Here is a 12,518-nt window from a genome sequence, read left to right as displayed (position 1 = left end):
TGTAGTTTCAGACAACGCAGCTCCTTGCTTCCAGAGTCTGTATCACTTTTCTGTTCGTCTGCACTACTCTCCGTCACCTTATGTACCTTTTTGTACTTCTCCTGTGGAGATTTCTTGCTGCTGGTTTTCTTTCCCGACCTGCAGACTCTTGCTATGTGTCCTACTTTTCCACACTGTCTGCACACTTTGTCCTTGAACCAGCAATCCTTATGGTCGTGTGTTGTTCTGCCGCAGCGATAGCACTTCACTGTTCCGTATGACATTTCATTTGTGCCATATTCTTGCGGTCTCCGTTGTATCTCTGCAGCACCCCGTGCTGCTGCTTCGTGTGATACTGCAATGCTGAAAGCCTTGTCCAGCGTAAGATCCTTTTCTGATAGAAGCCGTTTCTGGGTTCTTTCTCTTTGAAGCCCACACACAAACTTGTCCCTTAAAGTATCTGCTAGTCCCGTTCCAAACTGGCAGTGTTTCGATAGCTTGCGCAGTTCCGTTAAATACTCAGCATTACTTTCATCTTTATGCTGGTTCCTTTTGTGAAACTTAAATCTTTCTGCTATCAGCAGCGGTGTGGGGTTTAAGTGGTCCTGTAGGATTGACACTATGTTTTCAAAATCCTTTTCTACTGGCTTATCTGGGGTTACTAGGTTTCGTAGTAAGCCATACGTTTTTGCACCCATTGAATTCAACAATACCAGCGCTTTCTTGTCATCTGGCACTTCATTCGCCTTGCAGTATACTTCTATGCGTTCGACATATGTCGTCCAATCTTCGACTTCATTGTCGAACACTGTGATACTGCCACTCTTCGGCATTTTTGGGTGTGGTTAGACTGGCTTAAAATGGCGTCTCCCACGCTCTCCTTTCTTCCCCACTGCGGCTTTAAATGGCATCTCCCGCGCTTTCCTTTCTTCCCCACTGACGCTGCTCGGCGCTTGAACACCGGCTGCGCTCTGCGCGCTTTCCTGCACGCCTCTCTCCCCCGTTGACGCTGCTCGGCCCTTGAACACCGGCTGCGCTCTGCTCTCTCTCGTTGACGCCGCTCAGTCCTGAACACCGGCTGCGCCCTGTGCGCTCTACCCTCGCTCTCCCCCCCATCGACGCTGCTCAGCCTTTTTCTGTGCCGTCGGTCGGCTCTAGCCGCCACTGTCCGGGAAGGGTCTGCGCAGTACCTGTTGCCAGCCCATTTCGCTGGACCACCGTGACTGGAAAGCCAAGCCTGGCTCTTGACAGCCTCCCCTGCGATGCTCAAATCTCCGCTGGATGACTGGGGGGGTTTCCCGTGTTCGACGCCCGTGCTTCTGGACTCTGCCTTCTTCCACTGTTCTCCAGGAGCGAATCCCTGGGAGGTGATGCAGAGTTGCAGGTAGGTTTGAATCTGCTCGTCGCCAATGTTAGATCCGTGTATCTTGATGTTGTGTCCTTCAATAATTAGACAAGAGACTGCAGGGAACGATCAACAGGTGTTTACTGAATGAGGGTTACTCTAGAACTAACTATACAGATCCCTACTCAGGGTTTATATACAGGTCTGGTCACTGCCGGTACTACAGTATACAGGAGCTGTAAAAAGTAGTTCTCTCCCTTAAAGGTACATACATTACACCTGGGATGGCAGGAATGACGTATGAGGAGAGATTGGGTCGATTGAGCTTATACTCGCTAGAGTTTAGAAGAATGAGAGGGGATCTCATTGAAACTTATAACATTCTAACAGGACTAGACGGACTAGATGCAGGAAGGATGTTCCCGATGGCCGGGAGAGTGCAGAACCAGGGGTCACAGTCTAAGGATAAGGGGTAAGCCATTTAGGACAGAGATGAGGAGGAATTTCTTCACCCAGAGAGTGGTGAACCTGTGGAATTCTCTACCACAGAAGGCAGTGGATGCCAATTCATTAAATATATTCAAGAAGGAGTTAGATATATTTGTTAAGGCTAAAGGGATCAAGGGATATGGGGAGAAGGCAGTGACAGGGTACTGAATTTGAATGATCAGCCATGATCTCATTGAATGGCAGAGCAGGCTCGAGGGCCCGAATGGCCTACTCCTGCTCCTATCTTCTATGTTTCTATCTTCTATGTTACCTTGGACCTGCTCAGATTTTCTAGCTGGTGTTCCCTCTCCCCTTTTTATTGCCTACCATACAGCTAACAATACCTTTTAATAGATATTTTTATTCTGCCTGCATGCTTTAGTATCAAACAGTAAAGTGCAGAATGAAATAAGAGTTTGAGAATCAATGAATACATTTATTATGCTACTGCTCAACTTCAATTACATTAGTGAGTTGGATTCTGAGAACCACATTATTATTTCTGTGCCATGTCTAGGTCTATTAGAAAATCAGAAGATTCAATTTTCTTCAGTGTTTGCTATGGAGGGTGCTTTATCTGATTTGTTTATATTGAGTTTTCTACAATTCAACATTACAGGATACAAGTGTACAGGTTGAGCGTCCCAAATGCAGAATCCGGGACGATTGGTGGCAGGGTCCGGAATCTGTAAAATGTTCCGGAATCCGGACACCCTGAGGAAGGCTTACTAAAAGCACAAATAACAACAGAAAATGCTGGAAATACTCAGCAGGCCAGGCAACATCCGTGGAGAGAAAATAGAGTCAACGCTTCGGGTCAAACCCTTTGTCAAGACTAAAGAAGCACAGGAAATGAAATAGATTAAGAGGCCAGGCTGGGAGAGAACAAAAGAGAAGTGAAGAGACATTAAGAGGTATTCAAAACGAGACGAGATGGTGATAGGACTAGTGGAGACAAAAGACGGCTCTAGATTAGGTGTGAAATGCGCTGGCAGAATGGGAGACAGCTGCCATGTGGGAGAGAAAAAAAGGTGGCGGGGGGGGAAAGGGCCAAAACAAAGGTGTGGATAAAAAATAAGTAAAAATGTAATGGGGGCCGAGGTTATGATCTGAAATTATTGATCTCGATATTGAGTCGGGAAGGCTGTAAAGTGCCTAATCGGAAGATGAGGTGCTGTTCCTCGAGCTTACACTGAGCTTCCGTGGAACAATGCAAGAGCCCGAGTACAGTGAGGTCTGAGTGTGAATGGGGTGGTGAATTAAAATGATAGGTGACCGGAAGCTCGGGGTTATCCTTATGGACTGAACGGAGGTGTTCTGCAAAGCGGTCACCCAATCTGCGTTTGGTCTCCCCAGTGTAGAGGAGAACACATCGTGAGCAGCAAATACAGTATACTAGATTGCAAGAAGTACAAGTAAATCGCTGTTTCACCTGGAAGGGGTGTTTGGGGCCCTGGACAGTGGGAAGTGGGGAGGTATAAGGGCAGGTGTTGCATCTCCTGTGCTTGCACGGGAAGGTGCCGGGCGAAGGGGAAGGGGTGCTGGGGGTGATAGAGGAGTGGGCTAGGGTGTCTCAGAGGGAGCAGTCCCTACAGAATGGTGAAAGGGGAGGGGAGGGGTAGATGCGTTTGGTGGTACCTGGGCCCAGGCATTTCCGGACTCAGCACATGCTTCTGGTGTCCGAAGTCCGGAAATATCGCAACCTGGGCTTGGGCGTTTCCGGATTTTGGACATCAGAAAAACGTTCCGAAGTTCGGAAAACTCCGATAATCGGCTTGGCCTCGGCCCCGGGGTTGCTGGATTCGGGACGCTCTACCTGTATCAGATAAATGTATATAACAGTGTGTTGGCCATTGTCAATAAAACTCAGATTTGTTCTATTCCTGGAATCTTTGGTTCTCTGAACTTCCCTCTTTTAATCCTCCTAAGTTTCAAAGACACTACAATGTATCTTCTTAATGTTTTTTGCATCCTCACTGTGCTGAAACCAAGGTCCCGATTTTAAAGTGAGGATGGGTACAGAGCGTGTGAGCCCTGAAGTGGAGGGAGGAACCCGGGCAGTCCGGAGACGTGGAGGCCCAGCTGATCTTAATGGTTGGACCACATTTACATAAATTCTCCCAGAGTCAGGCCCGACACCAGCCAGATCCATTGCTCGGTCAACAGGCAGGAGTGGAAGTTCGGCAGCTGGAGGCCGCAGCCGGGGACTGGTGGGAATGGTCAGTTGTGGGGCGCTCTGGAGGCCATGGGGAGGGGTGGGTTTGTTTCCGTAATTAAGGGGTGGCTTGTAGCCGTGATTGGGTGCTTTTGGTCATGATTGGGGGGAGCCTGGGGCAAGGGAGGCCCAAAGCTTCCTTTCAGGCCCGGAGGCCCACTCCTGCTCCTCCACAATCGAGTCTGCCTCCACCACCCTTTCATGCAGTGCATTCCAGATCCTCACCACTTGCTGCGTAAAAAAGATTTTTCTCATGTCGCCTTTGGTTCTTCTGCCAATCATCTTGAATCTGTGTCCTCTGGTTCTTGACCCGTCCGCCAATGGGAACAGTTTCTCTCTATCTGCTCTGTCTAGATCCCTCATGATTTTGAACACATCTATCTAATCTCCTCTCAACCTTCTCTGCTCTAAGGAGAACAACCCCAGCTTCTCCAGTCTATCCATGTAACTGAAGTCCCTCATCCCTGGATTTATTCTCGTAAATCTTTTCTGCACTCTCAGTAAGGCCTTCACATCCTTCCTAAAGTGCGGTGCCCAGAATTGGACACAGTACTCCACTTGAGGCCAAACCAGTGTTTTATACAGGTTCAGCATAACTTCCTTGCTTTTGTACTCTGTGCCTCTATTTATAAAGCCCAGGATCCCGTATGCTTTTTTAACCACTGTCTCAACCTGTCCTGCCACATTCAACGATTTGTGCACATATACCCCTAGGTCTCTCTGTTAATGCACCCCCTTTAAGATTGTACCCTTTAGTTTATATTGCCTCTCCTCATTCTTCCTACCAAAATGTATCACTTTGCACTTTTCTGCGTTAAATTTCATCTGTCATGTGTCCGCCCATTTCACCAGCCTGTCTGTCTTCTTCAAGTTTATCACTATCCTCCTCACTGTTCACAATACTTTTGTGTCATCTGCAAATTTTGAAATTGTGCCATGTGCTCCCAAGTCCAAGTCAGTAATATATATCAAGAAAAGCAGTGATCCCAGTACTGACCACTGTATATCTTCCTACAGTCCGAAAAACTACCATTCACCACTACTACTCTGTTTCCTGTCACTTAGCCAATTTCGTATCCATGCTGCCGCTGTCCCTTTTATTCCATGGGCTTCAACTTTGCTGGTAAGCCTATTATGTGGCACTTTATCAAACGCCTTTTGGAAGTCTATATACACCACGTCAACTGCATTACCCTCATCAACCCACTCTGTTACCTCATCAAAAAAGTAAATCAAGATAGTTAAACACGATTTGCCTTTAAAAAATCCATGCTGGCTTTCCTTAATTAATCCACACCAAGTGACTGTTAACTTTGTCCCTGATTATCGTTTCCAAAAGCTTCCCTACTACCAAGGTTAAACTGATTAGCCTGTAGTTGCTGGATTTATCCTCACACCTTTTTTTGAACAATGGTGTAACATTTGCAATTCTCCAGCCCTCTGGCACCAACCCCATGTCTAAAGAGGATTGGAAGATTATGGCCAGTACCTCCGCAATTTCCTCCTTAACCTCCCTCAGCATCCTAGTATGCGCAAATAGAGGTAAACGGATATGATATGATTGGGATTACGGAAACATGGCTCCAGGGTGACCAAGGCTGGGAACTCAACATCCAGGGGTATTCAATATTCAGGAAGGATAGGCAAAAAGGAAAAGGAGGTGGGGTAGCATTGCTGGTTAAAGAGGGGATTAACACAATTGAAAGGAAGGATATTAGCTCTGATGATGTGGAATCTGTATGGGTAGAACTGAGAAATACCATGGGGCAGGAAATGTTAGTGGGAGTGGTATACAGACCTCCAAACAGTAATGCGGAGGTTGGGGATGGCATTAAATGGGAAATTAGAGATGCATGCAATAAGGGCACAGCAGTTATCATGGGTGACTTTAATCTACATATAGATTGGGCTAACCAAATTAGTAACAATACTGTGGAGGAGGAATTCCTGGAGTGTATATGAGATAGTTTCCTGGACCAATATGTCGAGGAACCAACTAGAGATCAGGCCATCTTAGACTGGGTATTATGTAATGAGAAAGGATTAATTAGCAATCTTGTTGTGCGAGGCCCCTTGGGTCGGAGCGATCATAATATGATAGAATTCTTCATTTAAGATGGAGAGTGAAGTAGTTGACTCAGAGACTAGGGTCCTGAATTTAAATAAAGGAAACTACAATGGTATGAGGTGCAAGTTGGGTAGGAATGATTGGGGAATGTTACTCAAAGGGTTGACGGTGGATAGGCAATGGCAAACATTCAAAGATTGCATGGATGAACTGCAGAATTTGTTCATCCCTGTTTGGCATAAAAATAAATCAAAAAAGGTGACTCAACCATGGCTAACAAGGGAAATTAGGATAGCATAAGATCCAAGGAGAAGATATATAAATTGGCCAGAAAAAGCAGTACACCGGAGGATTGGGAGCAGTTTAGGATTCAGCAAAGGAGGACAAAGGGATTAATTAAGAGGGGGAAAATAGAATATGAGAGTAAGCTTTCAGGGAACATAAAATCAGACTGTAAAAGCTTTTATAGATATGTGAAGAGAAAAAGATTGGTGAAGTCAAGTGTAGGTCCCTTGCAGTCAGAATCAGGGGAATTTATAATGGGGAACAAAAAAATGGCAGACCAATTAAATACATACTTTGGTTCTGTCTTCACAAAGGAGGACACAAATAGCCTCCCAGAGATGTCGGGGAACATAGGGTCTAATGAGAGGGAGGAACGGAAAGAAATCAGTATTTTTAGGGAAATGGTGTTAGGGTGAATTGACGGGATTGAAGGCCGATAAATCCCCAGGGCCTGATAATCTACATCCTAGGGTACTTAAGGAAGTGGCTCTAGAAATAGTAGATGCATTGCTGGTCATCTTCCAAAATTCTATAGACTCTGGAACCGTTCCCATGGATTGGAGGGTAGCTAATGTAACCCCACTATTCAAAAAAGGTGGTAGAGAGAAAACGGGGAATTATAGATCGGTAAGCTTGACATCGGTAGTGGGGAAAATGCTAGAGTCGATTATAAAAGATGTAATAGCAGAGCACTTGGAAAACAATGACAGGATCGGACAAAGTCAACATGGATTAACAAAAGGTAAATCATGCTTGACTAATCTACTGGAATTTTTTGAGGATGTAACTGGTAGAATAGATAAGGGAGAACCAATGGATATGGTGTATTTGGACTTTCAGAAGGCTTTCGATAAGGTCCCGCATAAGAGATTAGCATGTAAAGTTAAGGCACATGGGATTGGGGGCAAGGTACTGACTTGGGTAAAGAACCGGTTGGCAGACAGGAAGCAAAGAGTTGGAATAAACGGCTCTTTTTCCGAGTGGCAGGCAGTGACTAGTGGGGTACCGCAGGGATCGGTCCTAGGACCCCAGCTATTCACAATATATATAAATGATCTAGACGAGGGAACTAGATGTAATATCTCCAAGTTTGCAGACGACACAAAGCTAGGTGGGCGTGTGTGTTGTGAGGAGGATGCCGAGAAACTCCAGTATGATTTGGACAGGTTGGATGATTGGGCAGAAGCATGGCAGATGCAGTATAATGTGGATAAATGCGAGGTTATCCACTTTGGTGGCAAAAACAGGAAGGCAGATTACTATCTGAATGGCAATAGATTGGGAGAAGGGGAAGTGCAATGAGACCTGGGTGTCCTTGTGCACCAGTTGCTGAAGGTAAGCATGCAGGTGCAGCAGGCGGTTAAGAAGACAAATGGTATGTTGGCCTTCGTAGCGAGAGGGTTCGAGAACAAGAACAAGGATGTCTTGCTGCAGTTGTACAGGGCCTTGGTGAGAGTGGTGAACCTGTGGAATTTTCTACCACAGAAGGCAGTTGAGGCCAATTCATTAAATATATTCAAGAAGGAGTTGGATATATTTCTTAAGGCTAAAGGGATCAAGGGATATGGGGAGAAGGCAGGGACAGGGTACTGAATTTGGATGATCAGCCATGATCTCATTGAATGGCGGAGCAGGCTCGAGGGGCCGAATGGCCTACTCCTGCTCCTATCTTCTATATTTCTATGTCTATGTTTCTATCCCAACTGGTCCTGGTGACTTATCAACTTTAAGTTGAGACAGCCTTTCTAATACCTCCTCTTTATCAATTCTTATCTCATCCAGTATCTCCACTACCTCCTCTTTCACTCTGACTTTGGCAGCATCCTCTTCCTTGTTGAAGACAGATGCAAAGTACTCATTTAGTACCTCAGCCATACCCTCTGCCTCCATGTGTATGTCTCCTTTTTGTTTCCTAATCCCCCCCACACCTCCTCTTACTGTCTATTTATTATTTGACTATAGAAGACTTTTGAATTCCCTTTTATGTTAGCTGCCAATCTATTCTCACACCCTCTCTTTGCCCCTCTTATTTTCTTTTTCACTTCCCTTGTGAACGTTTTATATTCAGCCTGATTCTCACTTATATTCTCAACCTGACATCTGTCATACGCGCCCTTTTTCTGCTTCATCTTACTCTCTATCTCTTTCATCGTCCAGGGAGCTCTGGCTTTAGTTGCCCTACCTTTCCCCCTTGTGGGAATGTACCTCGACTGTACCCGAACCATCTCCTCTTTAAAGGCAGCCCATTGTTTGATTACAGTTTTGCCTGCCAATCTTTGATTCCAATTTACCCAGGCCAGATCCGTTCTCAACCCACTGAAATTTGCCTTCCTCCAATTAAGTATTTTTACTCTAGATTGCTCCCTGTTCTTTTCCATAGCTAGTCTAAACCTTATGATACTATGATCACTGTTCCCTAAATGTTCCCCTACTGACACTTCCTCCACTTGACCCACCTCATTCCCCAGAACCAGATCCAGCAATGCCTCCTTCCTCATTGGGTCGGAAACGTATGGATCAAGAAAGGTCTCCTGACCACACTTCAGAAATTCTTCCCCATCTCTGCCCTTTACACTCTTACTATCCCAATCTATATTAGGATGATTGAAGTCCCCCATTATTACTACTCCATAGTTCTTGCACTTCTCTGTAATTTCCCTGCACATTTGCTCCTCCTTATCTTTCCCACTAGTTGGTAGCCTATAGAATAATACAGCACCTCTTTTCTTTCCTTCCCTATCTTTCCTGAACACTTTATATCCAGGAATACTTAAAACCCATTCCTGCCCTTTTTTGAGCCAGATCTCCGCTATCGCCACATAATGGGCCCGATTTTGTGGATTGTGTGGGAAATGGTCGGATTCCCCGAATGTGGGGTTCTGACCCCCAAAAAAATGGGTCAGCCAGCTGCACGCAATTTTCCCTCAAGTGGCCAATTAATTTCCAGCGTGTGGGCAGCCTTGCTAATTGTCCCTTTCTAGTCAGGAAGCCCCACAGTATGGTGTCATCATTCGTGGTGCTTTCAAAGTCCACAGCAAGCATTGCTTCCTCTGTTGGCTTCCAAACGATCCATACAGGATGGCAGAGGAGCCTGCAGCAGCTGTGGCCAGTGCCAGACCCCGAGCTGCCTCCAAATTTGACGAAGCTTCACTGCAGGCATTATTGGATGGGGTTAGGGCCCACAGGGAGGTCTTCTTCCCTAGGTCAGGCAGGAAGAGGCCTCCCACTGAGACCAGGGCTGCATGGATGCAGGTGTCAGCAGATGTCAACTCGGATGTGCATGTAACCTTGGCATCACATCTCTAACTCCTTCCTCAACTCCCCCACGGGACCATCCAGAGCCCCTGTCCCCACTGTGGAGGAGGAAGAGGCTGCGCCACCAGACTCCTCAGAGGAAGCTCCAACCTCTGAGGGCGCAGCGTCAGCAGAAGTAAGTGCACCCAGCACCAGCGCAGACACTCACACCTCGGGGGGACCTTCAGGACATAGAGTAGTGTTGTCACCTGGTGTTTCACAGCTCACAAGTGAGCCTCAGCAGATTCTGGAGACAGGGACAGCAGTGGAGAGTCCTCGTTGGCGGGCGCAGGACTCTGCCAGCTCAGCTCAGCTGCGCTGCATGTCGACCCTCTGCCTCTGGGTCCATCCGCAAGAGAAGAGGTGATGGATCTCCATGCACAGATGCAGGAGTCTCTGGCAGGTTTTGTCTCCAGGGTCGCTGTGAGTGTGGAGCGAATGGAGGAGTCCAAAGCGACCATGAGCAGAGCCTTTGTGGAATCTTGGTGCATGAATGCATCACCATGGAAAGGTTGGCAACCTCCATGGAGGAGATAAGTCGCCAGGGTAGGGAAAACATAGTGAGTGCTCATAAGAGAATGGCATCTCCTGAGGAGCGATGGCCATCTATTGAACAGAGAAACCAGACCTTCATGGAAGTCCTTCTGAGTAGGACTGCCAGTGCAGATACGGGTCCCCATGGCCCCCTAAAGCGCAGCAAGGTGCTCTCAAGCCACTTCCAAGCGCTGGCCCCTTCTGGCCTGTGCAGCTTCAGGTGAGTGAGCAGCAGCCTGGTGCTCCTGTTGCTGATCCTGCTGCCGCCTCTGCTGCTGGAGATCCTTTAATGGCAAGAAGGGAAAGAAAAAAAGGTGTCCCGTGCTTCTGGTAGATGCCTCCGCTGAGGAAGTGCTGAGTGAGGGTGGTGAGAGGGGCTTCCCAGGAGATTACATTGGAGAAGTGTGTGAGGCTCCAACCTTCCACAGCTGTGCCTAAGCCTTGAAGAAATAGCCCCAAGCCTTCAACAGCAAGGTCCTTCAACATACAAATGCTCTCCGATTAAATCGCAGCTTTCCCGAATGACCTGCAGCTGAGAGCAAGCAAGCCGGCAAGCTTCACGCCAGGTTTCATCAGCGGGGTTCCCCGGAGGCGTGTTTAACGTGGGGAACCCTTGAAAATAGCAAGGGCCACTTAAAATGGCATTAAACATGCCAATAATTGGTGATTAGGGTCCCGACGGCCAGTCCCGCCAGTGACGGGCGGGACTGAATCGGCTCGCGGAGAAACGGCGGTCTGAAAGTCGGACGGGGCGGGGAATCAGGCGGCGGGGGGGGTCGCGGCCCCCTATTTCGGTGATTTTCGGCCCACGCCCGCCTGAAAACCCGCCCGATGGCTGGCAAAAAATCGGGGCCCATATTTCCATGTGTCTATTTGCACCTGCAACTCACCAACCTTATTTACCACACTTCGTGCATTTACACACATGTACTGTAAACCTATCTTAGACCTTCTTGTATTCTCTCTTGGTCTGACCCCACCTAATATCTATTTCTTACTCTACTGCTGTCTGTCTCTCCCAATCCTTTGTGCACATTGTTTCTCCTTTCTAATGCTACACCCTGGTGCCCATCCCCCTGCCAAATTAGATTAAACCCTCCCCAACAGCACTAGCAGCACCCCCCCCCCCCCAACCATGAGGACATTGGTTCCGGCTCTGTTGAGATCATAGAATCATAGAATCATAGAAAGTTACAGCACGGAAGGAGGCCATTTCGGTCCATCGTGTTCACGCTGGCCAACAAAGAGCTATCCAGCCTAATCCCACTTCCCAGCTCTTGGTCCGTAGCCCTGCAGGTTACAGCATCCCAAGTGCACATCCAAGTACTTTTTAAATGTGGTTAGGGTTCCTGCCTCTACCACCCTTTCAGGCAGTGAGTTGCAGACCCCCACAACCCTCTGGGTGAAGACATTTCCCCTCAAATCCCCTCTAAACCTTCCACCAATTACTTTAAATCTGTACCCCCTGGTTTTTGACCCCTCTGCTAAGGGAAATAGGTCCTTTCCATCCACTTTATCTACACCCCTCATAATTTTATACACCTCAATAAGGTCTCCCCTCAGCCTCCTCTGTTCCAAGGAAAACAGACCCAGCTTGATGCAACCTGTCTGGCCTGTACAGGTCCCACCTCCCCCAGAACCAGAACCAATGTCCCAGGAATCTAAAGCCCTCCCTCCTGCACCATCTCTCCAGCCACGCATTCATCTGCTCTATCCTCCTATTTCTGTACTCACTAGCTCGTGGCACCGGGAGTAATCCAGAGATTACTACCTTTGAGGTCCTGCTTTTTAATCTCTTTCCTAGCTCCCTAAAATCTGCATGCAGGACCTCATCCCTTTTTCTACCTATGTAACGATATGGACCACGACCTCTGGCTGTTCACCCTCCCCCCTCAGGATGTTCTGCAGCTGCTCAGTGACATCTTTGACCCTGGCACCAGGAAGGCAACATACCATCCTGGAATCACGTCTGCAGCCGCAGAAACGCTTGTCTGTTCCCGAACTAGCAAATCCCCTACCACTATTGCCTTCCCGATCTTCCTCCTCCCCCCCTGTACAGCTGAGCCACCCGTGGTGCCGTGTACTTGGCTCTGGCTGTACTCCCCATAGGAACCATTGCCCTCACCAGTATTATACTGGTTGGAGAGCGAGATGCACTCAGGGGACTCCTGCACTAACTGCCTGGTCCTCCTTGTCTTTCTGATGGTCACCCATTCCCTTTCTGCCTGCACACTCTTATGCTGCAGGTTAAGAGCGGGACACAGCGAGATCAGAGTGGGGTAAGTCAGTGGCCTCATTTTAACTGCCCC

This window comes from Somniosus microcephalus, chromosome 3 (assembly GCF_052327205.1).
Source record: "Somniosus microcephalus isolate GS21.2 chromosome 3, FLI_Smic_1.0, whole genome shotgun sequence".
In the NCBI taxonomy this organism is placed as follows: Eukaryota; Metazoa; Chordata; class Chondrichthyes; order Squaliformes; family Somniosidae; genus Somniosus; species Somniosus microcephalus.
Note: the sequence above shows the minus strand (reverse complement) of the source record.